This window comes from Anomalospiza imberbis, chromosome 6 (assembly GCF_031753505.1).
Source record: "Anomalospiza imberbis isolate Cuckoo-Finch-1a 21T00152 chromosome 6, ASM3175350v1, whole genome shotgun sequence".
In the NCBI taxonomy this organism is placed as follows: Eukaryota; Metazoa; Chordata; class Aves; order Passeriformes; family Viduidae; genus Anomalospiza; species Anomalospiza imberbis.
In genome coordinates, this window is record NC_089686.1 from 61017919 (window position 1) to 61030483 (window position 12565).

At 39.1% G+C, this 12565-nt stretch overlaps 1 long non-coding RNA gene across 1 annotated transcript; it reads left to right on the forward strand.

Annotated features, from left to right (window-relative positions):
• Positions 1–810: 810 nt before the first annotated feature.
• LOC137476704 (uncharacterized) lies at positions 811–7990 on the forward strand. Its single transcript, XR_011000540.1, has 3 exons — positions 811–965; positions 6217–6312; positions 7889–7990. It is a non-coding gene; the product is annotated as an uncharacterized lncRNA (long non-coding RNA).
• The last annotated feature ends 4575 nt before the right edge of the window (positions 7991–12565 follow it).

Below are 12565 nucleotides of genomic sequence, written 5' to 3' on the forward strand. Positions count from 1 at the left end.
AAAGGATAATGTATATACCATAAAAAAATTGTATGTATTGAATAAGTTAAATATATTGTTTCTCCTATTATTAGCAGAAATGTTACCTTTTGACCTTCCTTTTGAGATTTTTTTGGAACATTTGATGCTTCTGATAATAGTTTAATATTACTTTCTTCACATTGATTAAATACACTTCATACATCACTGAACAATGAGTAACATTCAAATAAGGCTGTCCATTGAACTGCCTGCAAAAGATGATAAAGTAAAAAATTAATCTCCAAAGTAAAGTCAAGCCTGAAATTGAAATCTTTGATGCATACATTTCATAATTAGTTCATTCTGCTATATCTAAAATGCAAATACAGTGCTCTTAAAATAATACAGGCCTTCCTGCATGGAGCATTAATGAATTGTTCTAGCTGCTGCACCTCTGACTTCGAGGGAGTCTGGACTCATTTGGCTTTTTTATCATTTTCTTTGTTAAGCTGCTGAATTTTCCTTTGTTATCAGGTTACTTAAAGTAGCCCTCCTTGCCTCTTGTGTTACTTCAGCTCTTATGTCAGGCACGGGATCCACCTACACGTCAAGGGAAAAAGAACTTCCCAGAATATGAGCAGGACCAAAGCTCAGGGATACAGCTGAGGTCATTCCCCCCTTGCTCTGCCATCACCCATTTCTGACCACGTTCTCGTGGTCCAGCTGCTGTAGAGTATTCTCTAAACTACAACAGTGACCTTTCCCTGTCCTGGGAGGTGTGCTGCCTTGAGGATTTTTAGCCTGTGTGCATGGTTTTCATTTTGTTTCGTATTTCCATATTTTAGGTTGAGTCTTTTTCCTCTGTAACCTCCCTGGGGACCTCAGCAGCACTGAGCCAGCAGAAGCAAGGGTTTGAGAATGGCCAGAAATGTTGTTGCCACACCGTGTCTGACCTGAAATCCTCTGTCAGGGAAATGCTCTGTTTCCTTCCTGCAGCAACCATGGTGAGTGATAATGGAAAAAAAAAACAGATTATAATTGTTGTCTTTTGAGTTTTCTAGGCAATTTGAACATAAGTCCCTGAATCTGACTTAACTGAGTATCTGTATCATCCTCTGTATGGCTGAGTTCCTAATTTTTTGTGAAATTACTGACTGGTTACTGGACTAAAACCTTGCAAGATGTTGAGAACTGAAAGGTTAAGTCATGAACAGTATCTGTGTTAAATTAATAAGTCAGCAGTAATATTCTTAGTGTGTCACTTCTAAGACAATAAATCATCACATTCAAGGGTGAAAAAACTTTAAATACATGATGCAACTTTACTGATGAGTGGAAGAAAATAAAATCTTGCACTTTGGCCCAAAGAACATGGCCTTCTTCTCTGTAGAAAAATAAATCTTCAGATGTAAATGTTAAAATTCAGTTTATGAATAAGGAAAACCTTAATTTCATAACATCTAAGCGAGAAAAATAATTACAAAAAGGAATTTTTAATGCTTATGAAACATCAGCACTCTCATATATTCTGAGAAAACCTATTTATAAGCTGAAAAAAGCAGAAAGCCAAAATACTGACTTCCAATCAGCTATGGTACAAATCAAAGGAACAAATTGGGAATGCAGCAGAAGCCTGTAGGCTCCATAAATCTTGTTTGGAGTTGGAGAATTTTTGTTCTGTGTGGAATTTTTTGCTTTGGGTTTTTTTTTTTTTTTTTTTGGGCCATCACATGATTAAATTGTAATCCTAAGTATCTGTGTGAAGAAAAAGAAAAATAAATATAAAAGTTGATGAGTTACTGTTATTATTTGTGTTAGAGTGTGTTGGTGTGTTGTGGGTTTTTCTGGAGTTTTTTGGTAGGGGTAGAGGTTTTTTATCTACATTTATTGTGGAATGATACTGATTCGTAAAGTGGTTTTTTTTTTTTTGTATTTTGGGTAATGATTTGCTGGTTTTGTATTTTTTTTAGACTTTGGGTAATATTCGTTAATATGTTTAAATTTTCTACATTTGAAATATAGTTTTTTGGTGAGTTTTGTTGTTATTATTTTTGTGGAATTATTTTGTTGAGCAGTTACATGGAGAGTTGTGAGGGTTTATTTCTGAGCTTTTTATTTGTTGTTTTTAGAAGTTTTTTTAACTTTTTTCCTAAGGCATTTGTTTGAATGGTTGCTCTGTGTTGAGGCGTGTTTATCTTGTTGTAAGTTTTTATTATTTGAGGTAAGGTTGGTTGTGGACTAGGTAAGGTATTAACCATGTGTTTGTATTCTGTGGGTTTAGATTCTGCCTTAGATTGTACATATTAGGAGTTTAGAGGGAGGAAATGCTGGAATGAGACTGGAATAGCACTATCACTTTTTCCATGTTTCCCCCTATTACAAATTCTAAACAATTTCCACAACACACATCTCAGGCCGTAGCATCAAGGTAAGAGCCAAGGATTTTTAAGCAGCAGTGACAGCACTATATGCACTGGTTTTTTTTCTCAGCAGCCAGCCCAAGACTGAACCTCCAAAAATTTAAGAAACCATAAGAAATATACTGAATGACATAATTCCCATTAATCTTTAACCAACCCCACAATTGCAAAATAACAGCATCATGCCTGTTTCAACATTTTACCATCTAAGTTCATTAAAATTAAGCTTTCTTCTGTGAAAGGTATGATGCCTGGTGAAGGCTGCCCTAGAGCAGAGGCTGGACAGAGCTAAAGAATAAAGCAGGGATTGATTCAAAGGATCTCCTCCATGGATCCACCCTGGGCAGCACCAGAGCCCAGCCAGGGCTGCACCCAAGATGAACCCAAATGGTCCCAAAATGCACGAGCGCTCCCGGGGGCTCTCACTGTGATCAGCTCTGCTCCATTGGCACACTGGAGTTCATTGTCCCATTCCAGCTTTAGCCCATGCAGTCCCATCCTGCTTGTTTTTCTCTCTCCAGCCCACGTTGTTGGTGCTCTTGGGCTGAGATTTGGGTCATTTGTCCTTGGTGCCCAGCTGGAGCAGGAATTGTTTTGTCTCCCTGCTCTGTGCAGAGCTCACCATCCCCTCGTGTGAAGCTCAGAAGTGCACACTGAAGCAGCACAGAATGTAAGAAATAGAAAAGCCAAAACCTGAGCTGTCAGGGTAGCCCAGATTTTCTGGAAACAATTGAGATGTTGTAACAGCAGAGTACACAGAGGGCAATGAAAATCGAGGAGGGCCTGGAGGAGGCAGCTGCACTTCCTGCATAGAGCAAGAGATGGCAATATTTTCTTATGTGTTGGGAGAGTTAGATCCAGTATCTCACTCTAAAACAATTGTAAATCATATATTGACATTTCTTGGAACCCGGCATAAAAGTTGTTTCTCAGAAACTCAGTGTGTGTGTCACTTATGGATAAATGTTAGTTTTGGGAGCAGACTAACCAGGTAAAAATTCCCTTTTTATATATCCAGTACTTGAATATAGAACCATCCCAGAGCCTTTCCCTGCTAAGGTCCCTCTCTGGGTTTAATTACTGCATGGCCTTTCAGCCCAGAAGATGATCTGATGTGAAAGAGTAGCAAGGCCAAGATGCTCCCAGAGGAGCATTGCTAATAGAAGAGATTTTGCCTGTTTAGAAAAGATGCAGTACACAGGTCTGTGAAGGGTGAGGAGGCTAATTTAGCTACTTGCTGAAAAAGACTCCATAAATTCCCTGTGCAGAACTGCAAATGTGCTTGGCCTTTGCATGTGAGCACGAGGAGCAAAATGAAAGGGCTGGGAGTGTCCAGAAAACACCCGGCGAGCCAGGAGCCCGTGACTCCCTCCAGCACCCCCTGGGAGATGCCCGAGGGAGCTGCCATAATTTCTGCTGCCCTGTCCATAAAGCACACCAGCTGGAGATCAATCTCACAGCCAGTGTTCCTCTAGTATTTCAGATTAATAAAAAGCAAGCTTCTCCTGTCTCTGGCATGGAGGGCAGTAAATCAGACATGGGCCTGTAGCTGCTCCACAGCCAGCTTCCAGCACATCAGAAAGGATCCTGGGCTCTGGTTCCTAGAAAAGAAAAATCTTGTACTTACATATTAATACTAGAGGAAAAATATTTATAAATTTATATAATTTATAATTTTATATATATATATTTATGTAAAAATTAATCCTCAGATGAAGGACACAGAATATGTTCGGTGCAGAATGTATTTTGCACAAAATACAGTTTTATCTTTTCTGTTTTATTTTCTCAGGCAATTCACATTCCACATCAAAACAAGAAGTGAATTCTTGCTTTTTAATACACAAATACTCCTGGCAAGAAAACACTGGTGAAATTGATCATAGGATGGATTCCCAAAAGACAAGAATGAAGAATTGTTTGAGATTATGAACTGGTAAAAGTCACAAGAGAACAATGGCCTTATACTTTCTCTGGAACATTTTCCCATGCAGTTTCTCTTCCATTGCTTTTTCTGTTTTTCTTTTTAAATACAAGCTTCCTATTCTATCTCATTGTCCACAAGATTGCATCATACTTACTCTTCTGATATAGTTTAAGAAAGTTTCAGTAAAAAGTATAAACTCTGAAGACTAATGTTTGCATAAAGCTGTCAATATTTCAAGTTCACAGAATGTTTTATCAGCATGAAATTAAGCTGTTTATTCAAATCTCAAAGGTTTTTGCAAGAGTTCAAAAATGCAGCTCAGTGGTTTGGGTTCAGCACAACCCCTGCCTTCCCAGGCTCCGTTTTTTGGGAGTGGGGGATTCTGCCCTGGGTGTTAGGACTGAGGTTATGTCTTAGGTTGGAAATGCAAGCTGTGGCTGGGCTGTGTGTTCTATCCCCATCTGCCAGAGCTGGGGCAGTTCTCTGCTGTTCATGGGGCAGTTTTTCTTCATCTGTCCCACAGCCAACCCTCCCTCCAGGAGATCTCTTCTGTTCATGGGCCATTAATTATTAATTATCTCCTGTTCATGGGCCAGTGAGTGTCCCTGCATGGCTGAGAAAATTCCATCATCCCATGGGGAGATGCTCTGCCCAGGGGAGGAGCCAAGCATTCCTACCTGGATACAATCTGACTTTGGGAACACCACAGCAGCCTTTGCCCACTGCATTCCCAGAGAAGCAGCTTTCTTCCCCACTGCATTCCCAGAGGAGCAGCTTTCTTCCCCACTGCATTCCCAGAGGAGCAGCTTTCTTCCCCACTGCATTCCCAGAGGAGCAGCTTTCTTCCCCACTGCATTCCCAGAGGAAGCCCAGGCCCATCTCCAGCAGCCCTGGAGCTTCAAAGGAAAACTCCAGCCTTGTCCAGGATCCCTGCTCCAGCAGAAGCACAGCTGGCACTGCAGGAGGGCTGAGCCACCATGGAATGGGACTGCTGCCACCCCCCTGACCCACAGGCTGCCAGGTCTGTTCTGATTCTGTCAGGGTTGTTTTGTATTACCGCATTTTAATTTTATTTTTAATTTCCCTAGTAAAGAACTGTTATTCCTACTCCCATATCTTTGCCTGAGAACCCCTTAATTTCAAAATTATAGTAATTCAGAGGGAGGGGGTTTACATTTTCCATTTCAGGGGAGGCTCCTGCCTTCCTTGGCAGACACCTGGCTTTTCAAACCATGACAAGTGTCCAGGCTGCAGCAGCCACACCAGCTGTGCAAGGACAAGGACAATTTGAAGTGTTGCACTGGCTTTTGTGTTAAAGCCCCAGAGTTATGAACACAAACCGTTCACTATTCCTTAGAAAATTAATGCAACATTACAGATGGTTGTCTGGCTGGCCTTTATTGTGTTTGGGAAAGAATAGGGTTTAATGCTTTAATAGGTCTCCAATATTCCCCTGTCATTTCCTTACTTTATTAGGCACTATTTCCTGCAAGGAGTCTCACAAATGAATTTGAGGAAAGCTAATGTGCTGCTCTAATGACAGATTGCTTTCAGGGCTGATCTCAAGGAACTTTCTTCCCATCTCACTAATGAATCACAGTCATTCAATAGTGGCCTGTTGGATAGATATGGGAAGTGCTCTCTGCTTTAAAGCTTTCCCAACATGAGGAATGATCTCAGGGCCACAATATCATCAAATAAAAATAGGATATTGTTACAGAGGCTCTGATTAGTATTATAATAATGAAGCCAGGCATTATGCGCTTCAAAAAACAGAGAAAAAATATCAGCATGTATGCACTATTTGCCTTTAATCAGAGACACACTGACAATGCTCGAAATGCCAATAGTTTTATAGATTGCTGTGCAGTTTAATACTTTTTTCTCTGCCTTTTTTTTTCCCTTAAGAGATAAAATCCACAGCAGCAGCATGACAGAAGAGGTATTAAATCAGTCAGTGAAGCCATGAAGAAACTCTTTCAGCAGTAACAACAGAAATTCAAAGTAGGTTTCATGAACAGAGAAAAGTGTCTGACTCCAACAGCAGCATTCTCTCTGCATCTCCTGTAAATCAAAACTAACCCATAATATTAAGGATTTATATGCCCTGGACCATATTTTCAAGTTTTTCCACACACTTCTGATAAACCAACTCTTCATTATATCCCAGATTGTTTACCGATTTTGCAAAAACTAGAATTCAAAGAAAACTCATCAGAGTTCACCTATTTAATACTCACTGATTAATTAAAATGCTTTTACTCTCCTAACCCCCTTTTGATTTCTATTCTGAAAAAAAAAAAAAAGCGCATGCTCTTATATTTTTCTTCTATAGGATTCAACATAATTTTTTTCTTTATATCATATCTTGTGTTTTCCAGAGACAACACTCTATGGCTGTTATTAAAAATACTTCCTTTTGACCTGGCCACAGCAGCGTGTGTTGTATGAACTGTATCTCTGCAGAATTGCTGCTGCAATGTTTTGTCTTTAACCAGGCAAGCTTCCACTGTGTTACAGGGTCATGGAATCATTTATGTTGGAAAAGATCAACAAGTCCAGCCCTTACACTCACAATTATTCTGGTGGCCTCTATTTGAGAAAATAACTATGGTCAGATTGCTCTTACAGGTAATGGAGGCAAAAATAAATGTTAACAGAAATACTGGAATGTGTGAATAACACTGATAAAAATGTGAAAATGTTTTCTTGATCACATCAGGCAGAAGCAGCTTTAATTGGTGTAAGGATATAAAAACTAACTTGGTAAAAACCAGTAGTTTTCCTGATGTTAACTGGGGAAACAATGCCACCTTCTCCAGCTGCTGCTGACACGGGCTGGGCATCCTCTGCTGGCAGGACATGGAGAGAGATTGCTTTTGCATCACTTGATTTTGTGCTTTTTGGGGTTTTCTGCACGTAGTAGTGTCTTTATCTTAGCTCATGAGGTTTTCCTCACTGTTGTCCATGCTGTTCTCTCCTCACCCCACTGGGTGGGTATGAGCTGCTGGCTGGGGTCAGCCTACTCCAACATGTTTCACATCTGCTACAGCAGAGCAGTAGAAGCCACTCCAACTGAAAATCCCTTTAGACTCACTAGATTTTCTTCTGAATTTGACCTAGTGATTGTTATTTTATTTTATTCTATTTTACTCTTTCAGTCCTAAAGCAGCAGGCTGCATTTTGCGCAGTCCTAAATTCCATGTGATGACCTGTCCATATTTCACATAACAAGCTGCCAGGCAAAATGAAGGTGGTGTTCAAATGACTTTTTTTCACCCTGAGGGTCTGAAGTTATTTTGAAATGTGAAGTATGTAATTCTGTATACCGGTATTTCCTTTAATTTCTGTCATTGTATGGCACTTAAAGAATGCTTTCCATGGTGGAGGCAGACTCTTCTAGTGCAGTATAAAATATTGTGCCTTTAAAAATAACAACTGGGAATAGCAAGGAAAAATAGCAAGGGGCTGTGGGTTTTTTTTTTTACTGTAGTAATATGATATGGGGCAGGGCAGGGATCACATGTATCTAAATGATATAGGCAACAGAGTTAATGACAAATATTTCCTTCTCTCCTAGTCTGAACAGATAGCCACTAAGTGGTAATTTTGGAAATCCCAGACACTGAAAACCTGTGATCTCCTGGGGAAGACTCAAACAAGAAAGTTTTTAGGACTGACTGTCTTTTCAAGTTTGCTCATTCGATCACAAAAAGGTATCTCCTTCCAGCTGTTGAGCACACTGACTTTTTTATATTTTTCTCTCATGAACAGAAATTTTTACTGTAGGAAATAGCAGGGATGGTTATTCATTTGAAGGTGAACTGGGAAAATTCAGAGATATTCCAGAACTGCATTTGAGAAATTTCCTTTTCCATTGAAAGAGAAAATAACCACTCCTAACATTGTAGAGTTCTGAGGCAGAGCAAAACCAGCAAATACTCATTTTACACCTAGGGAATAGATTTTTCCCTACATTAATTTACTCTCCAAAGGACAGAGGAAAGAGAGAGAGTTTGTTTGGGGAGCATCCCCTGCGGCACTCAAAGAGAATTCCACATTACCATTCATTTTTGTCCCTGAGACTGCCCTGCAGTGAGGATCAAAACCTGGTGACAGAGGATTCAGAAATGCAGAACCCAGAATGAGCTTTTGCCTAAAAATTCCAGCTGAACAAGTGGGATCTTCTTGAGCTGAGTTAGTGCTGCTTTGTGCTCCACAAATTTGCTGTTGACCTCTTTGGTGTCACAGGCTGTGAAGGGGCAACAACCACTTTCAGGACACAAGTGTGAAGGGAAGACTAAAATTGTGGTGCTGGTGAAGAAGTGACTGCAGTGGACATTGCAGGTAAAAAAGAAAATCTCCAAGTTTCAGTTAACTCTACTTTTTACGTGTGAAGCTGCATATAGATTCTTTCTCTAAACCTATAGTATTTTGTTATGGAGCCAAAAGAAGATTCTTTCCAAATAAATGCTTAAAACTATCATTGGAAACCCTTTACCTTGATTTTTTTATTTTCTTAAAAATCAGTAACTCTATTAGAAGAAAAAAAAAAACTCTATTAGAAAAGATATTAAGGTTGGATAAATACACTGTTTATTTTTTTATCTTGGTAGGATCTCTTTGGACTGAGTTGCACTGTGTATTGAAAATGTTTGTGAAAAGTTGAAGGGAATACACTTATAAGGCCAGAATTCCACATCATCCAGAGCAATGATGTGCCTAATTTGAAAGCATAATTAATGTCACTGTATGTACAAATTGTACTGGTTGCTGCCTAACTGACCATTACTTTTACAAATTTTTAATCTACGTACACAACTGCAGTCATTGCACAGGTTAATTAAATGCTATTGAAAATCAGATTTGGTGTAAAGGTTAGTTATATTAAATAAATATCAGGCTACTTAGGAATTATTAATTGATCAGTATTGAATGCAAGATGATATACATTTCAGAATAGACTTCTGATTAATTTTTATGATACTACTGTTAATCATTTTTATTGCATTCTTGATAGAACTGGAGTATGTAAAGATTGATTGCTGTAAATGCCTCTGAAATAATTAGAAGAAGAAGAAGAAGGCTCCCCAGGCCAGTGGGCACAGCACCAAGGCTGAGCTCAGGAAGAACTTGGGCAATGCCTGGACTCCAGCTCAGCATCCTCTGGGGTTCCATGACTGTTGGAATCATGGATCCATTTTGTATGCTGGTTGTTGGAGTCTGAAACACAGGGAACTCTCAGGACCTGGGCCTGTGAGCCAAAGCTTAGAATTAAACCCAGGATTTGATCTGAGACCTTGGAAAAGGCTCCCAAACTGAGGTGCTAGAAGCGAGAATGTGGATTTATAGCTTAAAGCAGAGACACATTCAGCTAAGTGAAGGAAAGTTTAGAGTTTCAGAGTTTAAGATACAGAAAGAATAAAAGCAGTTCCAGAGGTAAACAGGAGTAAAGGTAAAGGAGGTAAAGGTAAACAGAGGTAAAGGAGTTTAGAACGCAGCACTGTGGGTTTGTGTGCCATAACAGGATTGGCTAAGAGAGCTTGCACTGTGCATAACACGAAATATTTAAGGATGGGGTCAAAAACATAAATATCCATTTTGGCAGTGTTTATTAGATAATAAATCCTTAAAAGGTCCTGTACGTAAGGGTCTTGTGGCCTTCTGAGCCATGCAGTGAAGATGTGAGCCCAACTCAGCCTTCCTGCCTGTGTAGAAGAAAAATATATCCCATAATCAAAAACAACTCAGAGGTCCCATCTCTAGCTCATTCAAAACTCCTTCAAAAATCCCCAAAGCTGGTCAATTGAAAGAGGAATAACATGGAAACAAATATGCGAGGTTAGCTAAAAGATTAGCAACAAATACAAAAATAAAAAGGAATTTCATGTTAAATTCACACTTATATTTTTAGATCATTAGTTATAAGATGGGTGGCAGTCCAGTAAATTCAGATTTTTTAATTACATTTACATTACATATCAAATTTTTAGTTACAACCATCCCCAAATATCATTGCAGTTATTGAAAGTTTTGAAATTGAAGTTGTGCAATCACGGCCAGGACTTAGACACCACAGAAGTGGTGGCTCAGAAGTCAGCAGCTTACTCCATACTGAATTAATTACACTAAAGGCATGTGGACAGACAATAATGGAGAGGAAAGACCAGAAATGAAGTTCTTCTGTCTTTGTTAAATACCTAAAAGCATAACTGAAGAATAACAGAGAATCATAGTTCTTTTTGGCTTTTGTTTCTCTGTCCTCATTAGTTTTAATTGTATAATAACCTGTTTCATGGAGTGAAGAGATTTCTGACCAGCCCTGCTGTATTTTGTATTTTAACAGGCTCCTGAGAGTGGGACAATAATCAGGCTCTGTGACTTCTTCAGTGACTGCTTTAACAATTAAAGCCTGCCATAAAAACAGGGGATGGACAGCCCCTGCCCTGTATTAAACCAAGGACCTGAAGAGGGAGGCACTCTTCAGTGAGCAGTGTAATGCATTTTTGGGGGTGACTTCCTTGGTTTTCAGTGCCTTCCACCTTCAGTCCCTTTTTTATGCACCAAAACAAGTACCTTGCTGTTTCTGTTGAAGTGCAGTGAGTGCTGCACACCTCACTTCCTCCTGTACCTTTGAAAATCTCCACCAAAAGTTATATTTTAACCCTCCAAGCAATTTCTGCTTCACAGTGATTAGATCCACGCCTACTCAATTGATATTTTTTTTTTCCCTTTTCCTCATTTTTTCTTCCAGTTCCTAAGCAATGCTCACTCCTACTTTGTCCATCCCTAGGTAGCTGCTGCCCTGTTGAAGCTCTGAAAATCAACACCATTTACCTCGCTCGTGAAAATGATGAAGTTCAATGAGAGGTGATAATAAAAGGATGATTGTGTGGTAGTTATCACTCTGTGGGTATAACTAGTAACAGCAGGGATTCCTGACATATCAGCCTTGCTTCAAAAACTGCCAATGTCACTTCTTTTTTATGCTTTTGCTAGCAAAACTGAATCGATGGGCTAAGAATGTGTACACTGACTTTAATGAGTGCCAGGCTGCCTGGAGAATTAATAGGTGGGAAAGAAGTTAAACAAACACATCTTTTGCAAAGCTATCATGTTGGAAGGAACTGTGATTTGCTGTATCAAAAATAATTTCAAAAGGGAGGGAAATCTAGAAAGGGAAAGCCAAAAAAAAAAAAAAAAAAAAAAAGAAAGGAATCAGTTTACAAACCAGGAGAAAAACTCTCCCTTTAATTTTAGAATGTGGAATGGTTTGCCTGGCATTGATGTGCTAGAGAATATGAAGAATATGAATGCAAGCCCTATTTGGGACTACTCACTTCAAACAAAACCAGCACTGCAGTTGTCCAGCTCCACATTCCATTTTTTAAATGTGTGCAGGGTGTTGTCCTGGGTGTGGAGGGCAGACTGATGCTGCAGATAACAGAGGCACCTGTGCACTGCATTATTCCACCCACTTGGTAGCAGAGAAGATGGCTTTTGCATTTTTGCAGATTTTCTCCCTCCCCCAAAGAACTTTGGAGGCTCCTTAATATTGTGCAGTGTTCAATTTTGAATTCTAGGTAATTCTAAAATAAATTAGACGCAAATTCCTGTCCTGGTGTTGTTCACAACTTCAGATTAAAGTCATTCTATGGGCATTAACAGTGGTTAACTGTTCTAACAGTTAACAATTAACAGACCTGGTTACTTGAAAAACCCTTTCCTCTTTGTATATCTTGTTACAGCATAAGGAAAGGAAGTTTAAGATTATCTAGGCTTAGATTATTGGGCTTTATCCTAGACTTACCTAGGGCTTTCTCTTAAAACATCCTACCTGAGCTACCTCCGCTATGGTTTAAAAATACAAATTCCAGAGTCTGTGTGCTAAAGAAAAATGCAAAATTTGTAATTTGCCTGTATGTAATGCAAACTTGGATGATTATGGTGGTTACCTGTTTGAATCTACCAAGCTGTGTGGTTAAATCTTTTTTTTTCTTTTGATAAGCATTGTGGGGGGGAAAAAAAGCAGACTTAGGAAATTAATTCCTAATCCCTCTACTGTATTTAAAATCTTGTATTTTATTGCTTGTATGACTTTATCACTATATGAATTTTTAAAGTACTGTGATTCAGTACAAACTACTGTCAAAGTACAGAGAAATTCCACCTTTTAATCTGCTTCTGTGCTGGCTTTAAACTTTGATAAACATATGGAAGTGTAAATATTGTGATATCTGATCCCTTTGCATTTGAC